Source organism: Oncorhynchus gorbuscha, unplaced genomic scaffold (assembly GCF_021184085.1).
Source record: "Oncorhynchus gorbuscha isolate QuinsamMale2020 ecotype Even-year unplaced genomic scaffold, OgorEven_v1.0 Un_scaffold_1136, whole genome shotgun sequence".
NCBI classification, from domain to species: domain Eukaryota; kingdom Metazoa; phylum Chordata; class Actinopteri; order Salmoniformes; family Salmonidae; genus Oncorhynchus; species Oncorhynchus gorbuscha.
In genome coordinates, this window is record NW_025746006.1 from 166,706 (window position 1) to 193,651 (window position 26,946).

At 43.1% G+C, this 26,946-nt stretch overlaps 1 pseudogene; it reads right to left on the reverse strand.

Annotated features, from left to right (window-relative positions):
* LOC124021597 overlaps positions 1 to 26,946 on the reverse strand; it is a 69,911-nt pseudogene that overhangs the window by 38,420 nt on the left and 4,545 nt on the right.

Sequence of the window (26,946 nt, forward strand, 5' to 3'; positions counted from 1 at the left end):
CTAAATGACTGTATAAATACCAGGCCTGTCTAAGTGACTATAAATACCAGGCCTGTCTAAATGACTGTATAAAATACCAGGCCTGTCTAAATGACTGTCTAAGTGACTGTATAAATACCAGGCCTGTCTAAATGACTGTATAAATACCAGGCCTGTCTAAATGACTGTATAAATACCAGGCCTGTCTAAGTGACTGTATAAATACCAGGCCTGTCTAAATGACTGTATAAATACCAGGCCTGTCTAAATGACTGTATAAATACCAGGCCTGTCTAAATGACTGTATAAATACCAGGCCTGTCTAAATGACTGTATAAATACCAGGCCTGTCTAAATGACTGTATAAATACCAGGCCTGTCTAAATGACTGTATAAATACCAGGCCTGTCTAAGTGACTGTATAAATACCAGGCCTGTCTAAATGACTGTATAAATACCAGGCCTGTCTAAATGACTGTATAAATACCAGGCCTGTCTAAATGACTGTATAAATACCAGGCCTGTCTAAATGACTGTATAAAGACCAGGCCTGTCTAAATGACTGTATAAATACCAGGCCTGTCTAAATGACTGTATAAAGACCAGGCCTGTCTAAATGACTGTATAAATACCAGGCCTGTCTAAATGACTGTATAAATACCAAGCCTGTCTAAATGACTGTATAAAGACCAGGCCTGTCTAAATGACTGTATAAATACCAGGCCTGTCTAAATGACTGTATAAATACCAGGCCTGTCTAAATGACTGTATAAATACCAGGCCTGTCTAAATGACTGTATAAATACCAGGCCTGTCTAAGTGACTATAAATACCAGGCCTGTCTAAATGACTGTATAAATACCAGGCCTGTCTAAGTGACTGTATAAATACCAGGCCTGTCTAAATGACTGAATAAATACCAGGCCTGTCTAAGTGACTGTATAAATACCAGGCCTGTCTAAATGACTGTATAAATACCAGGCCTGTCTAAGTGACTATAAATACCAGGCCTGTCTAAATGACTGTATAAAATACCAGGCCTGTCTAAATGACTGTCTAAGTGACTGTATAAATACCAGGCCTGTCTAAATGACTTTATAAAGACCAGGCCTGTCTAAATGACTGTATAAATACCAGGCCTGTCTAAGTGACTGTATAAATACCAGGCCTGTCTAAATGACTGTATAAATACCAGGCCTGTCTAAATGACTGTATAAAGACCAGGCCTGTCTAAATGACTGTATAAATACCAGGCCTGTCTAAATGACTGTATAAATAACAGGCATATCTAAATGACTGTATAAATACCAGGCCTGTCTAAATGACTGTATAAAGACCAGGCCTGTCTAAGTGACTGTATAAATACCAGGCCTGTCTAAATGACTGTATAAATACCAGGCCTGTCTAAATGACTGTATAAAGACCAGGCCTGTCTAAGTGACTGTATAAATACCAGGCCTGTCTAAATGACTGTATAAATACCAGGCCTGTCTAAATGACTGTATAACGACCAGGCCTGTCTAAATGACTGTATAACGACCAGGCCTGTCTAAATGACTGTATAAATACTAGGCCTGTCTAAGTGACTGTATAAATACCAGGCCTGTCTAAATGACTGTATAAATTGTGGTCCTCTGTAGCTCAGTTGGTAGAGCATGGCGCTTGTAACGCCAGGGTAGTGGGTTCAATCCCCGGGACCACCCATACGTAGAATGTATGCACACATGACTGTAAGTCGCTTTGGATAAAAGCGTCTGCTAAATGGCATATATTAAAGACCAGGCCTGTCTAAATGACTGTATAAATACCAGGCCTGTCTAAATGACTGTATAAATACCAGGCCTGTCTAAATGACTGTATAAAGACCAGGCCTGTCTAAATGACTGTATAAATACCAGGCCTGTCTAAATGACTGTATAAATACCAGGCCTGTCTAAATGACTGTATAAATACCAGGCCTGTCTAAATGACTGTATAAATGACTGTATAATGACCAGGCCTGTCTAAGTGACTGTATAAATACCAGGCCTGTCTAAATGACTGTATAAATACCAGGCCTGTCTAAGTGACTATAAATACCAGGCCTGTCTAAATGACTGTATAAAATACCAGGCCTGTCTAAATGACTGTCTAAGTGACTGTATAAATACCAGGCCTGTCTAAATGACTGTATAAATACTAGGCCTGTCTAAGTGACTGTATAAATACCAGGCCTGTCTAAATGACTGTATAAATACCAGGCCTGTCTAAATGACTGTATAAATACCAGGCCTGTCTAAATGACTGTATAAATACCAGGCCTGTCTAAATGACTGTATAACGACCAGGCCTGTCTAAATGACTGTATAACGACCAGGCCTGTCTAAATGACTGTATAAATACCAGGCCTGTCTAAGTGACTGTATAAATACCAGGCCTGTCTAAGTGACTGTATAAATACCAGGCCTGTCTAAATGACTGTATAAAGACCAGGCCTGTCTAAATGACTGTATAAATACCAGGCCTGTCTAAATGACTGTATAAATACCAGGCCTGTCTAAATGACTGTATAAATACCAGGCCTGTCTAAATGACTGTATAAATACCAGGCCTGTCTAAATGACTGTATAAATACCAGGCCTGTCTAAGTCTAAGGCCATGGACTCAGATCCTCCCGATGCTCCGGTGCGAGGGTGGACGTGGACTCGTTGTAAAGGATGGGCTCAGGGCGATTGAGTTCCTGGTCGGGTGGAGGTGTCTGCCTCGGATAGGTTATAGATGAGAAGGTAAGGGAGGATGGCAAAGTCAGATCCATAACTTTGGGATTAAATAGAACCGTAAAATTGTACCGTGCGGCAGCAGGTAGCCTAGTGGTTAGAGTGTAGGGACGGCAGGTATCCTAGTGGTTAGAGTGTGGGGACGGCAGGTATCCTAGTGGTTACAGTGTAGGGACGGCAGGTATCCTAGTGGTTAGAGTGTAGGGACGGCAGGTATCCTAGTGGTTAGAGTGTAGGGACGGCAGGTATCCTAGTGGTTAGAGTGTAGGGACGGCAGGTAGCCTAGTGGTTACGGTGTAGGGACGGCAGGTATCCTAGTGGTTAGAGTGTAGGGACGGCAGGTATCCTAGTGGTTAGAGTGTAGGGACGGCAGGTAGCCTAGTGGTTACAGTGTAGACGCGGCAGGTAGCCTAGTGGTTAGAGTGTAGGGACGGCAGGTAGCCTAGTGGTTAGAGTGTAGGGACGGCAGGTATCCTAGTGGTTAGAGTGTAGGGACGGCAGGTATCCTAGTGGTTAGAGTGTAGGTACGGCAGGTAGCCTAGTGGTTAGAGTGTAGGGACGGCAGGTAGCCTAGTGGTTAGAATGTAGGGACGGCAGGTAGCCTAGTGGTTAGAATGTAGGGACGGCAGGTATCCTAGTGGTTAGAGAGTAGGGACGGCAGGTAGCCTAGTGGTTAGAGTGTAGGGACGGCAGGTAGCCTAGTGGTTAGAGTGTAGGGACGGCAGGTAGCCTAGTGGTTAGAATGTAGGGACGGCAGGTATCCTAGTGGTTAGAGTGTAGGGACGGCAGGTAGCCTAGTGGTTAGAGTGTAGGGACGGCAGGTAGCCTAGTGGTTAGAGTGTAGGGACGGCAGGTAGCCTAGTGGTTAGAGTGTAGGGACGGCAGGTAGCCTAGTGGTTAGAGTGTAGGGACAGCAGGTAGCCTAGTGGTTAGAGTGTAGGGGCGGCAGGTAGCCTAGTGGATAGAGGGTGTTGGTTAATTAAGGTAGAAACTGTTTCTCTGTGTTGGTTAATTAAGGTAGACTATGTGTATCAGATAGAAACTGTTTCTCTGTGTTGGTTAATTAAGGTAGACTATGTGTGTCAGATAGAAACTGTTTCTCTGTGTTGGTTAATTAAGGTAGACTATGTGTGTCAGATAGAAACTGTTTCTCTGTGTTGGTTAATTAAGGTAGACTATGTGTGTCAGATAGAAACTGTTTCTCTGTGTTGGTTAATTAAGGTAGACTATGTGTATCAGATAGAAACTGTTTCTCTGTGTTGGTTAATTAAGGTAGACTATGTGTGTCAGATAGAAACTGTTTCTCTGTGTTGGTTAATTAAGGTAGAAACTGTTTCTCTGTGTTGGTTAATTAAGGTAGTCTATGTGTGTCAGACAGAACCCGCTGCTCTGTGTTGGTTAATCAAGGTAACATCTCTTAAACTCTGAACACTCTGATAGTTGAGAACCGCAGCAGGTAATCCATTGTGACTGTCACAGAGACGACCATCCCTGTTACACTGTCCCAGGAAAAACAAGTGGTGGGACTTACTCATTGGTTGTGGATGAGATGAGTCTCTCCCCCGTCACAATGTAACGTGTTGCTTTTATTACAGCACCTTCAGCACCTTCAATAATGTGCAAATATTGTACAATCTAGGTGAGCAAAGCTCTTAGAGACTTACCCAGAAAGACTCACAGCTGTAATCTCTGCCGAATTGATTCTAACATGTATTGAGGCTGGGTTTCTGTACAGCACTTTGTGACATCAGCTGATGTAAGAAGGGCTTTTTAAATAAACTTGATTGATTGATTATAAATACATTTGATTATTGACTCAGGGGTGGGAAAACCTATGTAAATGAGATATTTCTGTATTTAGTTTCCAATACATTTGATAAAGACATGTTCTCACTTAGTCATTATGGGTTACTGTGTGTAGATGGGTGGGCAGAAAAAATCAATGGAATCCATTTTGATTTCAGGCTGTAACACAACAAAATGTGGAACAAGTGAAGGGGTGTGACTACTTTCTGAAGGCACTGCATCTGGCAAAACACTCGCAATATAAATCCATTCAATTCTAACTGTAGAAGTGTTACCCCACCGAGGCCTGCACCCCCTGCCGTTACGCCCCTGTAGATAATAATATACGGGGGGGAAACAGAATAATAGTAATGCAGAATGATGCTGGAGCCTTTACCTGTTTCCAGGGTCTGGAGACGTCATGCAGAATGATGCTGGAGCCTTTACCTGTTTCCAGGGTCTGGTGAAGTCATGCAGAATGATGCTGGAGCCTTTACCTGTTTCCAGGGTCTGGAGAAGTCATGCAGAATGATGCTGGAGCCTTTACCTGTTTCCAGGGTCTGGAGAAGTCATGCAGAATGATGCTGGAGCCTTTACCTGTTTCCAGGGTCTGGGGACGTCATGCAGAATGATGCTGGAGCCTTTACCTGTTTCCAGGGTCTGGAGAAGTCATGCAGAATGATGCTGGAGCCTTTACCTGTTTCCAGGGTCTGGAGACGTCATGCAGAATGATGCTGGAGCCTTTACCTGTTTCCAGGGTCTGGAGAAGTCATGCAGAATGATGCTGGAGCCTTTACCTGTTTCCAGGGTCTGGAGAAGTCATGCAGAATGATGCTGGAGCCTTTACCTGTTTCCAGGGTCTGGAGAAGTCATGCAGAATGATGCTGGAGCCTTTACCTGTTTCCAGGGTCTGAAGAAGTCATGCAGAATGATGCTGGAGCCTTTACCTGTTTCCAGGGTCTGGAGAAGTCATGCAGAATGATGCTGGAGCCTTTACCTGTTTCCAGGGTCTGGAGAAGTCATGCAGAATGATGCTGGAGCCTTTACCTGTTTCCAGGGTCTGGAGAAGTCATGCAGAATGATGCTGGAGAAGTCATGCAGAATGATGCTGGAGCCTTTACCTGTTTCCAGGGTCTGGAGACGTCATGCTCCTGGTGACGTGACACATCTTTAAGGGGATGTACCTCCTGTCCCCCTGTAGGGACATGGTGGGGGTGACGGGGACATCACAGTGGGGGCTACCCAGCCTCGGGGACTCAGGTGGGGGCGTCTCCCAGCCTATCTCTGACACAGGAGAACCCTTCTTCACATAGGGGCTGGCTTCTCTCATGTACTTCACTGGGAATATGAGAGAGGAGAATTATGGGTAAGCTTTTTCACAACCTGTCTTGAGGCTGGCTTCCCTCATGTACTTCACTGGGAATATGAGAGAGGAGAATTATGGGTAAGCTTTTTACAACCTGTCTTGAGGCTGGCTTCCCACATGTACTTCACTGGGAATATGAGAGAGGAGAATTATGGGTAAGCTTTTTCACAACCTGTCTTGAGGCTGGCTTCCCACATGTACTTCACTGGGAATATGAGAGAGGAGAATTATGGGTAAGCTTTTTCACAACCTGTCTTGAGGCTGGCTTCCCACATGTACTTCACTGGGAATATGAGAGAGGAGAATTATGGGTAAGCTTTTTCACAACCTGTCTTGTTCTATTAGTGGTCCAGTTCTATTAGTGGTCCAGTTCTATAATACAGTTCTATTAGAGGTCCAGTTCTATTAGTGGTCCAGTTCTATTAGAGGTCCAGTTCTATTAGTGGTCCAGTTCTATTAGTGGTCCAGTTCTATTAGTGGTCCAGTTCTATTATACAGTTCTATTAGTGGTCCAGTTCTATTAGTGGTCCAGTTCTATTAGTGATCCAGTTCTATTAGTGGTCCAGTTCTATTAGTGGTCCAGTTCTACTAGTGGTCCAGTTCTATTAGAGGTCCAGTTCTACTAGTGGTCCAGTTCTATTAGTGGTCCAGTTCTATTAGTGGTCCAGTTCTATTATACAGTTCTATTAGAGGTCCAGTTCTATTAGTGGTCCAGTTCTATTAGTGGTTCAGTTCTATTAGTGGTCTAGTTCTATTAGTGATCCAGTTCTATTAGTGGTCCAGTTCTATTAGTGGTCCAGTTCTATTAGTGGTCCAGTTCTATTAGAGGTCCAGTTCTATTAGTTGTCCAGTTCTATTAGTGGTCCAGTTCTATTAGTGGTCCAGTTCTATTATACAGTTGTATTAGTGGTCCAGTTCTATTAGAGGTCCAGTTCTATTAGTTGTCCAGTTCTATTGGTGGTCCAGTTCTATTATACAGTTCTATTAGTTGTCCAGTTCTATTGGTGGTCCAGTTCTATTATACAGTTCTATTAGTGGTCCAGTTCTATTAGTGGTCCAGTTCTATTAGTGGTCCAGTTTTATTATACAGTTCTATTAGTGTTCCAGTTCTATTAGTGGTCCAGTTCTATTAGTGGTCCAGTTCTATTATACAGTTCTATTAGTGGTCCAGTTCTATTAGTGGTCCAGTTCTATTAGTGGTCCAGTTCTACTAGTGGTCCAGTTCTACTAGTGGTCCAGTTCTATTAGTGGTCCAGTTCTACTAGTGGTCCAGTTCTATTAGTGGTCCAGTTCTATTAGTGGTCCAGTTCTACTAGTGGTCCAGTTCTATTAGTGGTCCAGTTCTATTAGTGGTCCAGGTCTGTTAGTGGTCCAGTTCTATTAGTGGTCCAGTTCTATTAGTGGTCCAGTTCTACTAGTGGTCCAGTTCTACTAGTGGTCCAGTTCTATTAGTGGTCCAGTTCTATTAGAGGTCCAGTTCTATTAGTGGTCCAGTTCTATTAGTGGTCCAGTTCTATTAGAGGTCCAGTTCTATTAGTGGTCCAGTTCTATTAGAGGTCCAGTTCTATTAGTGGTCCAGTTCTATTAGTGGTCCAGTTCTATTATACAGTTCTATTAGTGGTCCAGTTCTATTAGTGGTCCAGTTCTATTAGTGGTCCAGTTCTATTAGTGGTCCAGGTCTGTTAGTGGTCCAGTTCTATTAGTGGTCCAGTTCTATTAGTGGTCCAGTTCTATTAGTGGTCCAGTTCTATTATACAGTTCTATTAGTGGTCCAGTTCTACTAGTGGTTCAGGTTTATTAGTGGTCCAGTTCTATTAGTGGTCCAGTTCTATTAGTGGTCCAGTTCTATTATACAGTTCTATTAGTGGTCCAGTTCTATTAGTGGTCCAGTTCTACTAGTGGTCCAGTTCTATTATACAGTTCTATTAGTTGTCCAGTTCTATTAGTGGTCCAGTTCTATTCGTGGTCCAGTTCTATTAGTGGTCCAGTTCTATTATACAGTTCTATTAGTGGTCCAGTTCTATTAGTGGTCCAGTTCTATTAGTGGTCCAGTTCTATTATACAGTTCTATTAGTGGTCCAGTTCTATTAGTGGTCCAGTTCTATTAGAGGTCCAGTTCTATTAGAGGTCCAGTTCTATTAGTGGTCCAGTTCTATTAGTGGTCCAGTTCTATTATACAGTTCTATTAGTGGTCCAGTTCTATTAGTGGTCCAGTTCTATTAGTGGTCCAGTTCTATTAGTGGTCCAGTTCTATTAGTGGTCCAGTTCTATTAGTGGTCCAGTTCTATTAGTGGTCCAGTTCTACTAGTGTTCCAGTTCTATTATACAGTTCTATTAGTGGTCCAGTTCTACTAGTGGTTCAGGTTTATTAGTGGTCCAGTTCTATTAGTGGTCCAGTTCTATTAGTGGTCCAGTTCTATTAGTGGTCCAGGTCTGTTAGAAGTGTTAATCCATTCTACAACGTGTTCTGAACTCACATCTATGAGTCACAACACACAATCATACCTTGTACCCAGTTTAACACTTTCTGTGAACTCAAAGATATTGCACCTCCATGGGAAAACGTTGGTTGGCATTGTTTGAGAGGATTAGATGGATCGCTCCAAACTATGGATGTGGACCTGGCCAACAGCTGAGAGTCATTGGAAGTATTCCACACCACACAAGAGGCCTAATCCGACCAAAGACCACAACTCTGGGACATGGGATTCATTAGTCATTTGGTGGCTACACAGTTTCATAGACACAATCTGTGAATCACGTTAAATCCACGGCATTGATCACGAGTCACAGTAGACATGAATAACATAGCTATTATTACCCTGCTATAAACAAAACGTATCAGACTGTATGGAGTTAGTTTAAATTACAGGGCTGTGTGAACAACACCGATGTCAACCATTTACTCCCTGCAGAAGGCAGGGACCTGCTTCCACCAACAGTGATCTGTCTGACTGCATTACATCAATCTCTAAAGAGAAGTGGCAATATATTACAGAAATATATTAGGTTTTAACAGTTTATATTCCTAAATTATGGAGCTCTAAACGTATCAGCTGATGAACAGTTCTGGCATTCACTGTTCGTATTTCATCAATTCAAGGGGAAGGTTTCAGAGGATAATATGACAAAGATGTACTGAAAAGGTGTACAAACACGACACAGGAGGTTGGTGAAACTTTAATTAGGGAGGACGGTGCTCGTGGTAATGACTGGAGTGGAATGAGTGGAATGGTATCAAATACATCATACACATGGTTTGCTGCCATTCCATTTACTCCATTCCAGACATTATTATGAGCCGTCCTCCCCTCAAACCTCCCCTGGAACATGAGTACAGGCCCTGTTCTTTAAGGAACGAGGTAAAGAAACCTCCCCTGGAACATGAGTACAGGCCCTGTTCTTTAAGGAACGAGGTAAAGAAACCTCCACTGAAACACGATTACAGGCCCTGTTCTTTAAGGAACGAAGTAAAGAAACCTCCACTGAAACACAAGTACAGGCCCTGTTCTTTAAGGAACGAAGTAAAGAAACCTCCCCTGAAACATGAGTACAGGCCCTGTTCTTTAAGGAACGAAGTAAAGAAACCTCCCCTGAAACACGAGTACAGGCCCTGTTCTTTAAGGAACGAAGTAAAGAAACCTCCCCTGAAACACGATTACAGGCCCTGTTCTTTAAGGAACGAAGTAAAGAAACCTCCCCTGAAACACGAGTACAGGCCCTGTTCTTTAAGGAACGAAGTAAAGAAACCTCCCCTGAAACACGATTACAGGCCCTGTTCTTTAAGGAACGAAGTAAAGAAACCTCCCCTGAACACGATTACAGGCCCTGTTCTTTAAGGAACGAAGTAAAGAAACCTCCCCTGAAACACGATTACAGGCCCTGTTCTTTAACAGTAAAGAAACCTCCCCTGAAACACGAGTACAGGCCCTGTTCTTTAAGGAACGAAGTAAAGAAACCTCCCTGGAACACGAGTACAGGCCCTGTTCTTTAAGGAACGAAGTAAAGAAACCTCCCCTGAAACACGATTACAGGCCCTGTTCTTTAAGGAACGAAGTAAAGAAACCTCCCCTGGAACACGAGTACAGGCCCTGTTCTTTAAGGAACGAAGTAAAGAAACCTCCCCTGAAACACGATTACAGGCCCTGTTCTTTAAGGAACGAAGTAAAGAAACCTCCCCTGAAACACGAGTACAGGCCCTGTTCTTTAAGGAACGAAGGAGAATAAGTAAAGAAAGGTATCAACATCTAACAGAAGTGTAAGACTATAATTATGCATAGAAGCTGACAGATCTGGCAAACAGATAGGCCTACCTCTGCAAGGGCAGGGTATGAAGTAGTCTTACGGGAATTCCTTGCTGAAGCCCTTTCATCTAATCCTCACGCTTATGTTGTAGTTGTGGTGTCATTAGTTCAGGCGCCAGCAGGATGCTTTCAGAGTGAGGTCATACATAGAACTCGGAGTATTCCTCTCTCGTTTGCCTCTCTCTCTGTCAATAATCGCTCCTATCTACTGGTTCTGCTCTCTCTCTGTCACTAATCGCTCCTACCTACTGGTTCTGCTCTCTCCTATCTACTGGTTCTGCTCTCTCCTATCTACTGGTTCTGCTCTCTCCTGTCTACTGGTTCTGCTCTCTCTCTGTCACTAATCGCTCCTATCTACTGGTTCTGCTCTCTCCTATCTACTGGTTCTGCTCTCTCCTGTCTACTGGTTCTGCTCTCTCCTATCTACTGGTTCTGCTCTCTCCTTCCTACTGGTTCTGCTCTCTCTCTGTCACTAATCGCTCCTATCTACTGGTTCTGCTCTCTCCTATCTACTGGTTCTGCTCTCTCCTTCCTACTGGTTCTGCTCTCTCCTATCTACTGGTTCTGCTCTCTCCTATCTACTGGTTCTGCTCTCTCCTTCCTACTGGTTCTGCTCTCTCCTATCTACTGGTTCTGCTCTCTCCTTCCTACTGGTTCTGCTCTCTCCTATCTACTGGTTCTGCTCTCTCCTATCTACTGGTTCTGCTCTCTCCTTCCTACTGGTTCTGCTCTCTCCTTCCTACTGGTTCTGCTCTCTCCTATCTACTGGTTCTGCTCTCTCCTTCCTACTGGTTCTGCTCTCTCCTATCTACTGGTTCTGCTCTCTCCTATCTACTGGTTCTGCTCTCTCCTTCCTACTGGTTCTGCTCTCTCCTTCCTACTGGTTCTGCTCTCTCCTTCCTACTGGTTCTGCTCTCTCCTTCCTACTGGTTCTGCTCTCTCCTATCTACTGGTTCTGCTCTCTCCTATCTACTGGTTCTGTTCTCTGCTCTCTCCTATCTACTGGTTCTGCTCTCTCCTATCTACTGGTTCTGCTCTCTCCTATCTACTGGTTCTGCTCTCTCCTTCCTACTGGTTCTGTTCTCTCCTTCCTACTGGTTCTGCTCTCTCCTTCCTACTGGTTCTGCTCTCTCCTTCCTACTGGTTCTGCTCTCTCCTGTCTACTGGTTCTGCTCTCTCCTTCCTACTGGTTCTGCTCTCTCCTATCTACTGGTTCTGCTCTCTCCTATCTACTGGTTCTGCTCTCTCCTGTCTACTGGTTCTGCTCTCTCTCTGTCACTAATCGCTCCTATCTACTGGTTCTGCTCTCTCCTGTCTACTGGTTCTGCTCTCTCTCTGTCACTAATCGCTCCTATCTACTGGTTCTGCTCTCTCCTTCCTACTGGTTCTGTTCTCTCCTATCTACTGGTTCTGCTCACTCCTATCTACTGGTTCTGCTCTCTCCTATCTACTGGTTCTGCTCTCTCCTATCTACTGGTTCTGCTCTCTCCTATCTACTGGTTCTGCTCTCTCCTATCTACTGGTTCTGCTCTCTCCTATCTACTGGTTCTGCTCTCTCCTGTCTACTGGTTCTGTTCTCTCCTATCTACTGGTTCTGCTCTCTCCTTCCTACTGGTTCTGCACTCTCCTATCTACTGGTTCTGCTCTCTCGTATCTACTGGTTCTGCTCTCTCCTATCTACTGGTTCTGCTCTCTCCTTCCTACTGGTTCTGCTCTCTCCTATCTACTGGTTCTGCTCTCTCCTTCCTACGGGTTCTGCTCTCTCCTATCTACTGGTTCTGCTCTCTCCTGTCTACTGGTTCTGTTCTCTCCTATCTACTGGTTCTGCTCTCTCCTTCCTACTGGTTCTGCTCTCTCCTATCTACTGGTTCTGCTCTCTCCTATCTACTGGTTCTGCACTCTCCTGTCTACTGGTTCTGCTCTCTCCTATCTACTGGTTCTGCTCTCTCCTATCTACTGGTTCTGCTCTCTCGTATCTACTGGTTCCGCTCTCTCCTATCTACTGGTTCTGCTCTCTCCTATCTACTGGTTCTGCTCTCTCGTATCTACTGGTTCCGCTCTCTCCTATCTACTGGTTCTGCTCTCTCCTATCTACTGGTTCTGCTCTCTCCTATCTACTGGTTCTGCTCTCTCCTTCCTACTGGTTCTGCTCTCTCCTTCCTACTGGTTCTGCTCTCTCCTATCTACTGGTTCTGCTCTCTCCTATCTATTGGTTCTGCTCTCTCCTATCTACTGGTTCTGCTCTCTCCTATCTACTGGTTCTGCTCTCTCCCATCTACTGGTTTAGCTCTTGTCTCTACTGTCACGAACATTACAGTGGAGGCTGCTTCTCCACTACTACTTAAAGCTGAAGATAACAGTGTGTGTACCTGTGTGTTCTCAACTCTGTTCCAAAATAAAATGTTCCATTTTTAGTAGAAGGGAAAATAAAAGTAGGCGGGATTCATTATGTTTATTGCTATGCCTTGGAGTCTGTACTTCCTGCCTAGGAGTCTGTACTTCCTGCCTCGGAGTCTGTACTTCCTGCCTAGGAGTCTGTACTTCCTGCCTAGGAGTCTGTACTTCCTGCCTAGGAGTCTGTACTTCCTGCCTAGGAGTCTGTACTTCCTGCCAAGGAGTCTGTACTTCCTGTGGGGATTGTTCGTCACGCACTGGCCATAGAGAGGCTTTTTATTCTCTATTTTGGTTAGGCCAGGGTGTGACTAGGGTGGGCATTCTATGTTATTTTTTCTATGTTTTTGTATGTCGTTGTTTTTGGCCGGGTATTGGTTCTCAATCAGGGACAGCTGTCTGTCGTTGTCTCTGATTGAGAACCATACTTAGGTAGCCTGTTCCCACCTGTGTTTGTGGGTAGTTGTTTTCTGTTTTGTGTATTGCACCTTGCAGAACTGTTCGTTTGTTGTGTTTGTTCAAGTGTTGGTATTTATTAAACATATTATAAATAGTTACCATGGTCCTCTTCTCCTTCTCCCCACGACATTCGTTACATCGTTTTGCTACAAAAGACATGAGCTCAAACTGAATCTGAAAAATTAACTTACAAGATTTCCTTTTTGATATTGAATGTATTTGCAAAAATATAGCAGGAGAGAATAATGACTGCATTGAAATAGAAATAACATCTAAAAATGTATCATGGTTTGGTCGTGTTCCTACCCATCGACCACATTGTCCTGTTAATGCACGTGGTTTGGTCGTGTTCCTACCCATCGACCACATTGTCCTGTTAATGCACGTGGTTTGGTCGTGTTCCTACCCATCGACCACATTGTCCTGTTAATGCACGTGGTTTGGTCGTGTTCCTACTCATCGACCACATTGTCCTGTTAATGCACGTGGTTTGGTCGTGTTCCTACCCATCGACCACATTGTCCTGTTAATGCACGTGGTTTGGTCGTGTTCCTACCCATCGACCACATTGTCCTGTTAATGCACGTGGTTTGGTCGTGTTCCTACTCATGGACCACATTGTCCTGTTAATGCACGTGGTTTGGGCAGTACGTCTCTACTCCATCCTGCTTGTTCGTAGAAAAACGGTCCGAATGAGCTTTCTGAATGAATCGACGTCACCATAGAAACCCAGCTGGTAGAAACACCAAGTCATTGAGAGAATCTCAACCTAATGGTTGGGTGCAAGTCATTTCTTCTTCAGTTATTATCCATACAATGGAAGCCATTATAGAAGCCAGCATGTCTCTGAATTCTGAAATAACATTAAAATCTATCTGCCCTATTGTCAGGTGTAATAATAACCAAGTCTTTGTGTTGTCAGCCCGTTAACTAGACACAGCCATTAGAGCTAGTTACATGTATTAACGTGGGAACAGAATGGAGAGCTTTGTTAGCTGCTCTTATGGAGCCGAGAAAAGAAAATGGCTAATTTGACGTGAGTAACTTCTGGATGAAAACAACCAGGAACAAAAGGGGACTTTTTTTATGAGACTTTAATTGCAGAATAGAATGGAACTCTTTTTTTACCTCCTCTGAATGGGCAGGTAGATACTGCTGCAGAACAAAACACCTGGTACAGAATACACAGAGGTCTACAAGGTATCTTTTCCCCCTCTGCCGCCTGAAAAGGTCTGATGTTATCAAAGCAAGACCAGGTGCTTGAACGCCCGGTTCAATGGACTACAGTTTATATCAACTTTAGCAGAAATATTTGTAACGACCGTTTGGTGGAAGAAGGTGAGGACCAAGATGCAGCGTGGTAAAGTGTTCATGTTTTTAATACCGTAATGAACACTGAACAAAACAAATAAAACGACAAAAACTAACAGTCCTGTGTTGTGCTGAAAAAACACTGAACAGAAAAGAATCACCCACAACTCAAGGGTGAAAACAGGCTGCCTAAGTACGGTTCTCAATCAGGGACAACCAGGCTGCCTAAGTACGGTTCTCAATCAGGGACAACCAGGCTGCCTAAGTACGGTTCTCAATCAGGGACAACCAGGCTGCCTATGTACGGTTCTCAATCAGGGACAACCAGGCTGCCTAAGTACGGTTCTCAATCAGGGACAACCAGGCTGCCTATGTTCTCAATCAGGGACAACCAGGGTTCTCAATCAGGGACAACCACCACGGTTCTCAATCAGGGACAACCAGGCTGCCTAAGTACGGTTCTCTGTTCTCAATCAGGGACAACCAGGCTGCCTAAGTACGGTTCTCAATCAACGATTGACAGCTGCCTCTGATTGAGAACCATACCAGGCCAAACACAGAAAATACCAACTCAATAGAAAAACAAACATAGACAACCCACCCAACTCAAGCCCTGATCATACTAAAACAAAGACATAACAAAAGAACTAAGGTCAGAACGTGACAATATTAGATAATGTCACAGTGAGATTGACTGTGTTCATAGCATGACTTCTATGTTAAGAACAACAAGGTGGGGAGTCTGTACTGGAGCTTTATGGGGAAACAAGTTAAAGGACAATATTCAAATAATGAACGAACAGTAAATTCACAGAGGGAATAACAGGAGTGTTGAGAACTGATTTATAAACTGTACTAGGGTCAGGAGTTATAAACTGTATGTTAAGGCCAGGAGTTATAAATTGTACTAGGGCCAGGAGTTATAAACTGTACTAGGGCCAGGAGTTATAAACTGTACTAGGGCCAGGAGTTATAAACTGTACCAGGGCCAGGAGTTATAAACTGCACTAGGGCCAGGAGTTATAAACTGTACTAGGGCCAGGAGTTATAAACTGTACTAGGGCCAGGAGTTATAAACTGTACTAGGGCCAGGAGTTATAAACTGTACTAGGGCCAGGAGTTATAAACTGTACCAGGGCCAGGAGTTATAAACTGTACTAGGGCCAGGAGTTATAAACTGTACTAGGGCCAGGAGTTATAAACTGTACTAGGGCCAGGAGTTATAAACTGTACTAGGGCCAGGAGTTATAAACTGTACCAGGGCCAGGAGTTATAAACTGTACTAGGGCCAGGAGTTATAAACTGTACCAGGGCCAGGAGTTATAAACTGTACTAGGGCCAGGAGTTATAAACTGTACTAGGGCCAGGAGTTATAAACTGTACTAGGGCCAGGAGTTATAAACTGTACTAGGGCCAGGAGTTATAAACTGTACCAGGGCCAGGAGTTATAAACTGTACTAGGGCCAGGAGTTATAAACTGTACTAGGGCCAGGAGTTATAAACTGTACTAGGGCCAGGAGTTATAAACTGTACTAGGGCCAGGAGCAGATGGTTCACTCTGTCATCACAGCTTGTGTGTGTGTGTGTGATTTATAAACTGTACTAGGGCCAGGAGTAGATGGTTCACTCTGTCATCACAGCTTGTGTGTGTGTGTGTGATTTATAAACTGTACTAGGGCCAGGAGTTAAGGAGTTATAAACTGTACGAGGGCCAGGAGTAGATGGTTCACTCTGTCATCACAGCTTGTGTGTGTGTGTGTGTGTGTGTGTGTGTGTGTGTGTGTGTGTGTGTGTGTGTGTGTGTGTGTGTGTGTGTGTGTGTGTGTGTGTGTGTGTGTGTGTGTGTGTGCGTGCGTGCGTGCGTGCGTGTGTGTGTGAGAGTGAGAGCGTCACTGTGTGTGTGTGTGTGTGTGTGTGTGTGTGTGTGTGTGTGTGTGTGTGTGTGTGTGTGTGTGTGTGTGTGTGTGTGTGTGTGTGTGTGTGTGTGTGTGTGTGTGTGAGAGAGAGCGTCACAGTGTGTGTGTGTGTGTGTGTGTGTGTGTGTGTGTGTGTGTGTGTGTGTGTGTGTGTGTGTGTGTGTGTGTGTGTGTGTGTGTGTGTGTGTGTGTGTGTGTGTGTGTGTGTGTGTGTGTGTGTGTGTGTGTGTGTGTGTGTGTGTGTGTGTGTGTGTGTGTGTAATACAAACATTGTACCTTTTCTAGAAAATGATATTGACATTGTGATGTAACAACTGTTTGTCCGCCTTTAAGTGAAGGACTTCCCTACTGGCTCTGCTCTGCAGTGGTGTGGTGAAGTTTCAACTGAGAAGGAAGCTGAAGCACGGGAGTCTTCTGGTGTAGTGAGGCTTCAGCTGAGAGAGAAGCTGAAACACGGGAGTCCTCTGGTGTCGTGAGGCTTCAACTGAGAGAGAAGCTGAAACACGGGAGTCCTCTGGTGTAGTGATGCTTCAACTGAGAGAGAAGCTGAAACACGGGAGTCCTCTGGTATAGTGGGGCTTCAGCTGAGAGAGAAGCTGAAACACGGGAGTCCTCTGGTGTAGTGAGGGTTCAACTGAGAGAGAAGCTGAAACACGGGAGTCCTCTGGTGTAGTGAGGCTTCAACTGAGAGAGAAGCTGAAACACGGGAGTCCTCTGGTGTAGTGAGGCTTCAACTGAGAGAGAAGCTGAAACACGGGAGTCCTCTGGTGTAGTGGGGCTTCAGCTGAGAGAGAAGCTGAAACACGGGAGTCCTCTGGTGTAGTGAGGCTTCAACTGAGAGAGAAGCTGAAACACGGGAGTCCTCTGAGTATTACAGTAAAGCACAAATCAGCTGTTTCCTCATCTTCACTCCAATTCCTCTGACCAGAACTCAGCTTCTCAAGTCCAATACTGTATCTCATACACGGTGTACTCAAAGGCATACATTGTAATCATGTTGTAGTCATTGCTGTACATTATCCCAATGTTTCATTCATAATTCACACACATAGAACATGCTACAGTATGTACATATTGTTATTAGCTCTTCAGAACAGTCTTTACACACACACATGACATTGAATGTCTGGAGTGAAAGAACTCTCAGGAGGACAATGCATTCCAACCAGAGGAGGCTGGTGGGGGGAGCTGTAGGAGGACAGGCTCATTGTAATGGCTGGAATGAAATACATGGAATGTAGTCAAACATGTGTTTTCCTTATGTTTGATACCGTTCCAATAGTTCCATTCCAGCGATGACAATGAGGCCGCCCTCCTATAGCTCCTCCCACTAGCCTCCTCTGACTTCAATCCCGTACTGTCTTTGAGCTTATCATTACAGCAGACCTCTGCTCTACCCTGCTGGGACCCTACTTCCTTCTGCTGAACTGTAATAACCATGCTCTGTGTGTGTGTGTGTGTGTGTGTGTGTGTGTGTGTGTGTGTGTGTGTGTGTGTGTGTGTGTGTGTGTGTGTGTGTGTGTGTGTGTGTGTGTGTGTGTGTGTGTGTGTGTGTGTGTGTGTGTGTGTGTGTGTGTGTGTGTGTGTGTGTGTGTGTGCAACTGTAATAACCCTGTTCTCTCAGGGGAAGGTCACACTGTTTATACAGGCTTTGTGTTGCCTGGTTACTGGTTACATAGTGAGGTAGAGGTTGTTTATGTTGTCTGGTTACATAGTGAGGTAGAGGTTGTTTATGTTGTCTGGTTACTGGTTACAGAGTGAGGTAGAGGTTGTTTATGTTGTCTGGTTACATAGTGAGGTAGAGGTTGTTTATGTTGTCTGGTTACTGGTTACAGAGTGAGGTAGAGGTTGTTTATGTTGTCTGGTTACATAGTGAGGTAGAGGTTGTTTATGTTGCCTGGTTACTGGTTACATAGTGAGGTAGAGGTTGTTTATGTTGTCTGGTTACAGAGTGAGGTAGAGGTTGTTTATGTTGTCTGGTTACAGAGTGAGGTAGAGGTTGTTTATGTTGTCTGGTTACAGAGTGAGGTAGAGGTTGTTTATGTTGTCTGGGTACATAGTGAGGTAGAGGTTGTTTATGTTGTCTGGTTACTGGTTACAGAGTGAGGTAGAGGTTGTTTATTATGTTGCCTGGTTACTGGTTACATAGTGAGGTAGAGGTTGTTTATGTTGTCTGGTTACATAGTGAGGTAGAGGTTGTTTATGTTGTCTGGTTACTGGTTACATAGTGAGGTAGAGGTTGTTTACTGGTTACGTTGTCTGGTTACTGGTTACATAGTGAGGTAGAGGTTGTTTATGTTGTCTGGTTACATAGTGAGGTAGAGGTTGTTTATGTTGTCTGGTTACAGAGTGAGGTAGAGGTTGTTTATGTTGTCTGGTTACAGAGTGAGGTAGAGTTGTTTATGTTGTCTGGTTACATAGTGAGGTAGAGGTTGTTTATGTTGCCTGGTTACTGGTTACATAGTGAGGTAGAGGTTGTTTATGTTGTCTGGTTACAGAGTGAGGTAGAGGTTGTTTATGTTGTCTGGTTACATAGTGAGGTAGAGGTTGTTTATGTTGCCTGGTTACTGGTTACATAGTGAGGTAGAGGTTGTTTATGTTGCCTGTTACTGGTTACATAGTGAGGTAGAGGTTGTTTATGTTGCCTGGTTACTGGTTACATAGTGAGGTAGAGGTTGTTTATGTTGCCTGGTTACTGGTTATAGAGTGAGGTAGAGGTTGTTTATGTTGTCTGGTTACAGAGTGAGGTAGAGGTTGTTTATGTTGTCTGGTTACATAGTGAGGTAGAGGTTGTTTATGTTGTCTGGTTACTGGTTACATAGTGAGGTAGAGGTTGTTTATGTTGTCTGGTTACATAGTGAGGTAGAGGTTGTTTATGTTGTCTGGTTACATAGTGAGGTAGAGGTTGTTTATGTTGCCTGTTGTTTATGTTGTCTGGTTACATAGTGAGGTAGAGGTTGTTTATGTTGTTACTGGTTACAGAGTGAGGTAGAGGTTGTTTATGTTGTCTGGTTACATAGTGAGGTAGAGGTTGTTTATGTTGTCTGGTTACTGGTTACAGAGTGAGGTAGAGGTTGTTTATGTTGTCTGGTTACATAGTGAGGTAGAGGTTGTTTATGTTGTCTGGTTACTGGTTACTGTTGTTTATGTTGTCTGGTTACATAGTGAGGTAGAGGTTGTTTATGTTGTCTGGTTACAGAGTGAGGTAGAGGTTGTTTATGTTGTCTGGTTACATAGTGAGGTAGAGGTTGTTTATGTTGTCTGGTTACTGGTTACATAGTGAGGTAGAGGTTGTTTATGTTGTCTGGTTACATAGTGAGGTAGAGGTTGTTTATGTTGTCTGTTTACTGGTTACAGAGTGAGGTAGAGGTTGTTTATGTTGTCTGGTTACATAGTGAGGTAGAGGTTGTTTATGTTGTCTGGTTACTGGTTACATAGTGAGGTAGAGGTTGTTTATGTTGTCTGGTTACATAGTGAGGTAGAGGTTGTTTATGTTGTCTGGTTACATAGTGAGGTAGAGGTTGTTTATGTTGTCTGGTTACATAGTGAGGTAGAGGTTGTTTATGTTGTCTGGTTACATAGTGAGGTAGAGGTTGTTTATGTTGTCTGGTTACTGGTTACAGAGTGAGGTAGAGGTTGTTTATGTTGTCTGGTTACATAGTGAGGTAGAGGTTGTTTATGTTGTCTGGTTACATAGTGAGGTAGAGGTTGTTTATGTTGTCTGGTTACTGGTTACATAGTGAGGTAGAGGTTGTTTATGTTGTCTGGTTACATAGTGAGGTAGAGGTTGTTTATGTTGTCTGGTTACATAGTGAGGTAGAGGTTGTTTATGTTGTCTGGTTTTAGAGTGAGAGGTGGTTTATGTTGTCTGGTTACTGGTTACATAGTGAGGTAGAGGTTGTTTATGTTGCCTGGTTACTGGTTACATAGTGAGGTAGAGGTTGTTTATGTTGTCTGGTTACATAGTGAGGTAGAGGTTGTTTATGTTGTCTGGTTACATAGTGAGGTAGAGGTTGTTTATGTTGTCTGGTTACATAGTGAGGTAGAGGTTGTTTATGTTGTCTGGTTACATAGTGAGGTAGAGGTTGTTTATGTTGCCTGGTTACTGGTTATAGAGTGAGGTAGAGGTTGTTTATGTTGCCTGTTACTGGTTACATAGTGAGGTAGAGGTTGTTTATGTTGTCTGGTTACTGGTTACATAGTGAGGTAGAGGTTGTTTATGTTGTCTGGTTACTGGTTACATAGTGAGGTAGAGGTTGTTTATGTTGTCTGGTTACTGGTTACATAGTGAGGTAGAGGTTGTTTATGTTGTCTGGTTACTGGTTACATAGTGAGGTAGAGGTTGTTTATGTTGCCTGGTTACTGGTTACATAGTGAGGTAGAGGTTGTTTATGTTGCCTGGTTACTGGTTACATAGTGAGGTAGAGGTTGTTTATGTTGTCTGGTTACATAGTGAGGTAGAGGTTGTTTATGTTGTCTGGTTACTGGTTATAGAGTGAGGTAGAGGTTGTTTATGTTGTCTGGTTACTGGTTACATAGTGAGGTAGAGGTTGTTTATGTTGTCTGGTTACATAGTGAGGTAGAGGTTGTTTATGTTGTCTGGTTACATAGTGAGGTAGAGGTTGTTTATGTTGTCTGGTTACATAGTGAGGTAGAGGTTGTTTATGTTGTCTGGTTACATAGTGAGGTAGAGGTTGTTTATGTTGTCTGGTTACATAGTGAGGTAGAGGTTGTTTATGTTGTCTGGTTACATAGTGAGGTAGAGGTTGTTTATGTTGTCTGTTGTTTATGTTGTCTGGTTACAGAGTGAGGTAGAGGTTGTTTATGTTGTCTGGTTACATGGTGAGGTAGAGGTAGATGTTGTTTATGTTGTGAGGTAGAGGTTGTTTATGTTGTCTGGTTACAGAGTGAGGTAGAGGTTGTTTATGTTGTCTGGTTACATGGTGAGGTAGAGGTTGTTTATGTTGTCTGGTTACTGGTTATAGAGTGAGGTAGAGGTTGTTTATGTTGTCTGGTTACAGAGTGAGGTAGAGGTTGTTTATGTTGTCTGGTTACTGGTTACATAGTGAGGTAGAGGTTGTTTATGTTGTCTGGTTACAGAGTGAGGTAGAGGTTGTTTATGTTGTCTGGTTACATGGTGAGGTAGAGGTTGTTTATGTTGTCTGGTTACTGGTTATAGAGTGAGGTAGAGGTTGTTTATGTTGTCTGGTTACAGAGTGAGGTAGAGGTTGTTTATGTTGTCTGGTTACTGGTTACATAGTGAGGTAGAGGTTGTTTATGTTGTCTGGTTACAGAGTGAGGTAGAGGTTGTTTATGTTGCCTGGTTACTGGTTACATAGTGAGGTAGAGGTTGTTTATGTTGTCTGGTTACATAGTGAGGTAGAGGTTGTTTATGTTGTCTGGTTACAGAGTGAGGTAGAGGTTGTTTATGTTGTCTGGTTACAGAGTGAGGTAGAGGTTGTTTATGTTGTCTGGTTACTGGTTATAGAGTGAGGTAGAGGTTGTTTATGTTGTCTGGTTACAGAGTGAGGTAGAGGTTGTTTATGTTGTCTGGTTACTGGTTACATAGTGAGGTAGAGGTTGTTTATGTTGTCTGGTTACAGAGTGAGGTAGAGGTTGTTTACTGGTTACTGGTTACAGAGTGAGGTAGAGGTTGTTTATGTTGTCTGGTTACATAGTGAGGTAGAGGTTGTTTATGTTGTCTGGTTACATAGTGAGGTAGAGGTTGTTTATGTTGTCTGGTTACAGAGTGAGGTAGAGGTTGTTTATGTTGTCTGGTTACATAGTGAGGTAGAGGTTGTTTATGTTGCCTGGTTACTGGTTACAGAGTGAGGTAGAGGTTGTTTATGTTTGTTACTGGTTACATAGTGAGGTAGAGGTTGTTTATGTTGTCTGGTTACTGGTTACATAGTGAGGTAGAGGTTGTTTATGTTGTCTGGTTACATAGTGAGGTAGAGGTTGTTTATGTTGTCTGGTTACTGGTTATAGAGTGAGGTAGAGGTTGTTTATGTTGTCTGGTTACTGGTTACATAGTGAGGTAGAGGTTGTTTATGTTGTCTGGTTACATAGTGAGGTAGAGGTTGTTTATGTTGTCTGGTTACATAGTGAGGTAGAGGTTGTTTATGTTGTCTGGTTACATAGTGAGGTAGAGGTTGTTTATGTTGTCTGGTTACATAGTGAGGTAGAGGTTGTTTATGTTGTCTGGTTACATAGTGAGGTAGAGGTTGTTTATGTTGTCTGGTTACAGAGTGAGGTAGAGGTTGTTTATGTTGTCTGGTTACATAGTGAGGTAGAGGTTGTTTATGTTGTCTGGTTACAGAGTGAGGTGTTGTTTATGTTGTCTGGTTACATAGTGAGGTAGAGGTTGTTTATGTTGTCTGGTTACTGGTTACATAGTGAGGTAGAGGTTGTTTATGTTGTCTGGTTACAGAGTGAGGTAGAGGTTGTTTATGTTGTCTGGTTACATAGTGAGGTAGAGGTTGTTTATGTTGTCTGGTTACATAGTGAGGTAGAGGTTGTTTATGTTGTCTGGTTACAGAGTGAGGTAGAGGTTGTTTATGTTGTTGTTACTGGTTACATAGTGAGGTAGAGGTTGTTTATGTTGTCTGGTTACAGAGTGAGGTAGAGGTTGTTTATGTTGTCTGGTTACAGAGTGAGGTAGAGGTTGTTTATGTTGTCTGGTTACAGAGTGAGGTAGAGGTTGTTTATGTTGTCTGGTTACAGAGTGAGGTAGAGGTTGTTTATGTTGTTGTTCTGGTTACATAGTGAGGTAGAGGTTGTTTATGTTGTCTGGTTACAGAGTGAGGTAGAGGTTGTTTATGTTGTCTGGTTACATAGTGAGGTAGAGGTTGTTTATGTTGTTGTCTGTTGTTTATGTTGTCTGGTTACATAGTGAGGTAGAGGTTGTTTATGTTGTCTGGTTAGGTTGTTTATGTTGTCTGGTTACAGAGTGAGGTAGAGAGGTTGTTTATGTTGTCTGGTTACAGAGTGAGGTAGAGGTTGTTTATGTTGTCTGGTTACAGAGTGAGGTAGAGGTTGTTTATGTTGTCTGGTTACTGGTTACATAGTGAGGTAGAGGTTGTTTATGTTGTCTGGTTACAGAGTGAGGTAGAGGTTGTTTATGTTGTCTGGTTACATAGTGAGGTAGAGGTTGTTTATGTTGTCTGGTTACATAGTGAGGTAGAGGTTGTTTATGTTGTCTGGTTACAGAGTGAGGTAGAGGTTGTTTATGTTGTCTGGTTACAGAGTGAGGTAGAGGTTGTTTATGTTGTCTGGTTACTGGTTACATAGTGAGGTAGAGGTTGTTTATGTTGTCTGGTTACAGAGTGAGGTAGAGGTTGTTTATGTTGTCTGGTTACATAGTGAGGTAGAGGTTGTTTATGTTGTCTGGTTACATAGTGAGGTAGAGGTTGTTTATGTTGTCTGGTTACATAGTGAGGTAGAGGTTGTTTATGTTGTCTGGTTACAGAGTGAGGTAGAGGTTGTTTATGTTGTCTGGTTACTGGTTACTGGTTATAGTGAGGTAGAGGTTGTTTATGTTGTCTGGTTACAGAGTGAGGTAGAGGTTGTTTATGTTGTCTGGTTACATAGTGAGGTAGAGGTTGTTTATGTTGTTGTTTCTGGTTACATAGTGAGGTAGAGGTTGTTTATGTTGTCTGGTTACAGAGTGAGGTAGAGGTTGTTTATGTTGTCTGGTTACAGAGTGAGGTAGAGGTTGTTTATGTTGTCTGGTTACATAGTGAGGTAGAGGTTGTTTATGTTGTCTGGTTACATAGTGAGGTAGAGGTTGTTTAGTTACAGAGTGAGGTAGAGGTTGTTTATGTTGTCTGGTTACTGGTTACATAGTGAGGTAGAGGTTGTTTATGTTGTCTGGTTACAGAGTGAGGTAGAGGTTGTTTATGTTGTCTGTTACTGGTTACATAGTGAGGTAGAGGTTGTTTATGTTGTCTGGTTACAGAGTGAGGTAGAGGTTGTTTATGTTGTCTGGTTACAGAGTGAGGTAGAGGTTGTTTATGTTGTCTGGTTACAGAGTGAGGTAGAGGTTGTTTATGTTGTCTGGTTACAGAGTGAGGTAGAGGTTGTTTATGTTGTCTGGTTACAGAGTGAGGTAGAGGTTGTTTATGTTGTCTGGTTACATAGTGAGGTAGAGGTTGTTTATGTTGTCTGGTTACAGAGTGAGGTAGAGGTTGTTTATGTTGTCTGGTTACATAGTGAGGTAGAGGTTGTTTATGTTGTCTGGTTACAGAGTGAGGTAGAGGTTGTTTATGTTGTCTGGTTACAGAGTGAGGTAGAGGTTGTTTATGTTGTCTGGTTACAGAGTGAGGTAGAGGTTGTTTATGTTGTCTGGTAGTGAGGTAGAGGTTGTTTATGTTGTCTGGAGTGAGGTAGAGGTTGTTTATGTTGTCTGGTTACAGAGTGAGGTAGAGGTTGTTTATGTTGTCTGGTTACAGAGTGAGGTAGAGGTTGTTTATGTTGTCTGGTTACATAGTGAGGTAGAGGTTGTTTATGTTGTCTGGTTACAGAGTGAGGTAGAGGTTGTTTATGTTGTCTGGTTACAGAGTGAGGTAGAGGTTGTTTATGTTGTCTGGTTACAGAGTGAGGTAGAGGTTGTTTATGTTGTCTGGTTACAGAGTGAGGTAGAGGTTGTTTATGTTGTCTGGTTACACATAGTGAGGTAGTAGAGGTTGTTTATGTTGTCTGGTTACAGAGTGAGGTAGAGGTTGTTTATGTTGTCTGGTTACATAGTGAGGTAGAGGTTGTTTATGTTGTCTGGTTACAGAGTGAGGTAGAGGTTGTTTATGTTGTCTGGTTACAGAGTGAGGTAGAGGTTGTTTATGTTGTCTGGTTACAGAGTGAGGTAGAGGTTGTTTATGTTGTCTGGTTACAGAGTGAGGTAGAGGTTGTTTATGTTGTCTGGTTACAGAGTGAGGTAGAGGTTGTTTATGTTGTCTGGTTACATAGTGAGGTAGAGGTTGTTTATGTTGTCTGGTTACAGAGTGAGGTAGAGGTTGTTTATGTTGTCTGGTTACTGGTTACATAGTGAGGTAGAGGTTGTTTATGTTGTCTGGTTACAGAGTGAGGTAGAGGTTGTTTATGTTGTCTGGTTACAGAGTGAGGTAGAGGTTGTTTATGTTGTCTGGTTACAGAGTGAGGTAGAGGTTGTTTATGTTGTCTGGTTACAGAGTGAGGTAGAGGTTGTTTATGTTGTCTGGTTACAGAGTGAGGTAGAGGTTGTTTATGTTGTCTGGTTACAGAGTGAGGTAGAGGTTGTTTATGTTGTCTGGTTACAGAGTGAGGTAGAGGTTGTTTATGTTGTCTGGTTACAGAGTGAGGTAGAGGTTGTTTATGTTGTCTGGTTACAGAGTGAGGTAGAGGTTGTTTATGTTGTCTGGTTACAGAGTGAGGTAGAGGTTGTTTATGTTGTCTGGTTACAGAGTGAGGTAGAGGTTGTTTATGTTGTCTGGTTACATAGTGAGGTAGAGGTTGTTTATGTTGTCTGGTTACATAGTGAGGTAGAGGTTGTTTATGTTGTCTGGTTACAGAGTGAGGTAGAGGTTGTTTATGTTGTCTGGTTACAGAGTGAGGTAGAGGTTGTTTATGTTGTCTGGTTACAGAGTGAGGTAGAGGTTGTTTATGTTGTCTGTCAGAGTGAGGTAGAGGTTGTTTATGTTGTCTGGTTACAGAGTGAGGTAGAGGTTGTTTATGTTGTCTGGTTACAGAGTGAGGTAGAGGTTGTTTATGTTGTCTGGTTACATAGTGAGGTAGAGGTTGTTTATGTTGTCTGGTTACAGAGTGAGGTAGAGGTTGTTTATGTTGTCTGGTTACAGAGTGAGGTAGAGGTTGTTTATGTTGTCTGGTTACAGAGTGAGGTAGAGGTTGTTTATGTTGTCTGGTTACAGAGTGAGGTAGAGGTTGTTTATGTTGTCTGGTTACAGAGTGAGGTAGAGGTTGTTTATGTTGTCTGGTTACAGAGTGAGGTAGAGGTTGTTTATGTTGTCTGGTTACAGAGTGAGGTAGAGGTTGTTTATGTTGTTGTTCTGGTTACATAGTGAGGTAGAGGTTGTTTATGTTGTCTGGTTACAGAGTGAGGTAGAGGTTGTTTATGTTGTCTGGTTACAGAGTGAGGTAGAGGTTGTTTATGTTGTCTGGTTACAGAGTGAGGTAGAGGTTGTTTATGTTGTCTGGTTACAGAGTGAGGTAGAGGTTGTTTATGTTGTCTGGTTACAGAGTGAGGTAGAGGTTGTTTATGTTGTCTGGTTACAGAGTGAGGTAGAGGTTGTTTATGTTGTCTGGTTATGTTGTCTGGTTACAGAGTGAGGTAGAGGTTGTTTATGTTGTCTGGTTACAGAGTGAGGTAGAGGTTGTTTATGTTGTCTGGTTACAGAGTGAGGTAGAGGTTGTTTATGTTGTCTGGTTACAGAGTGAGGTAGAGGTTGTTTATGTTGTCTGGTTACAGAGTGAGGTAGAGGTTGTTTATGTTGTCTGGTTACAGAGTGAGGTAGAGGTTGTTTATGTTGTCTGGTTACAGAGTGAGGTAGAGGTTGTTTATGTTGTCTGGTTACAGAGTGAGGTAGAGGTTGTTTATGTTGTCTGGTTACAGAGTGAGGTAGAGGTTGTTTATGTTGTTGTTCTGGTTACAGAGTGAGGTAGAGGTTGTTTATGTTGTCTGGTTACAGAGT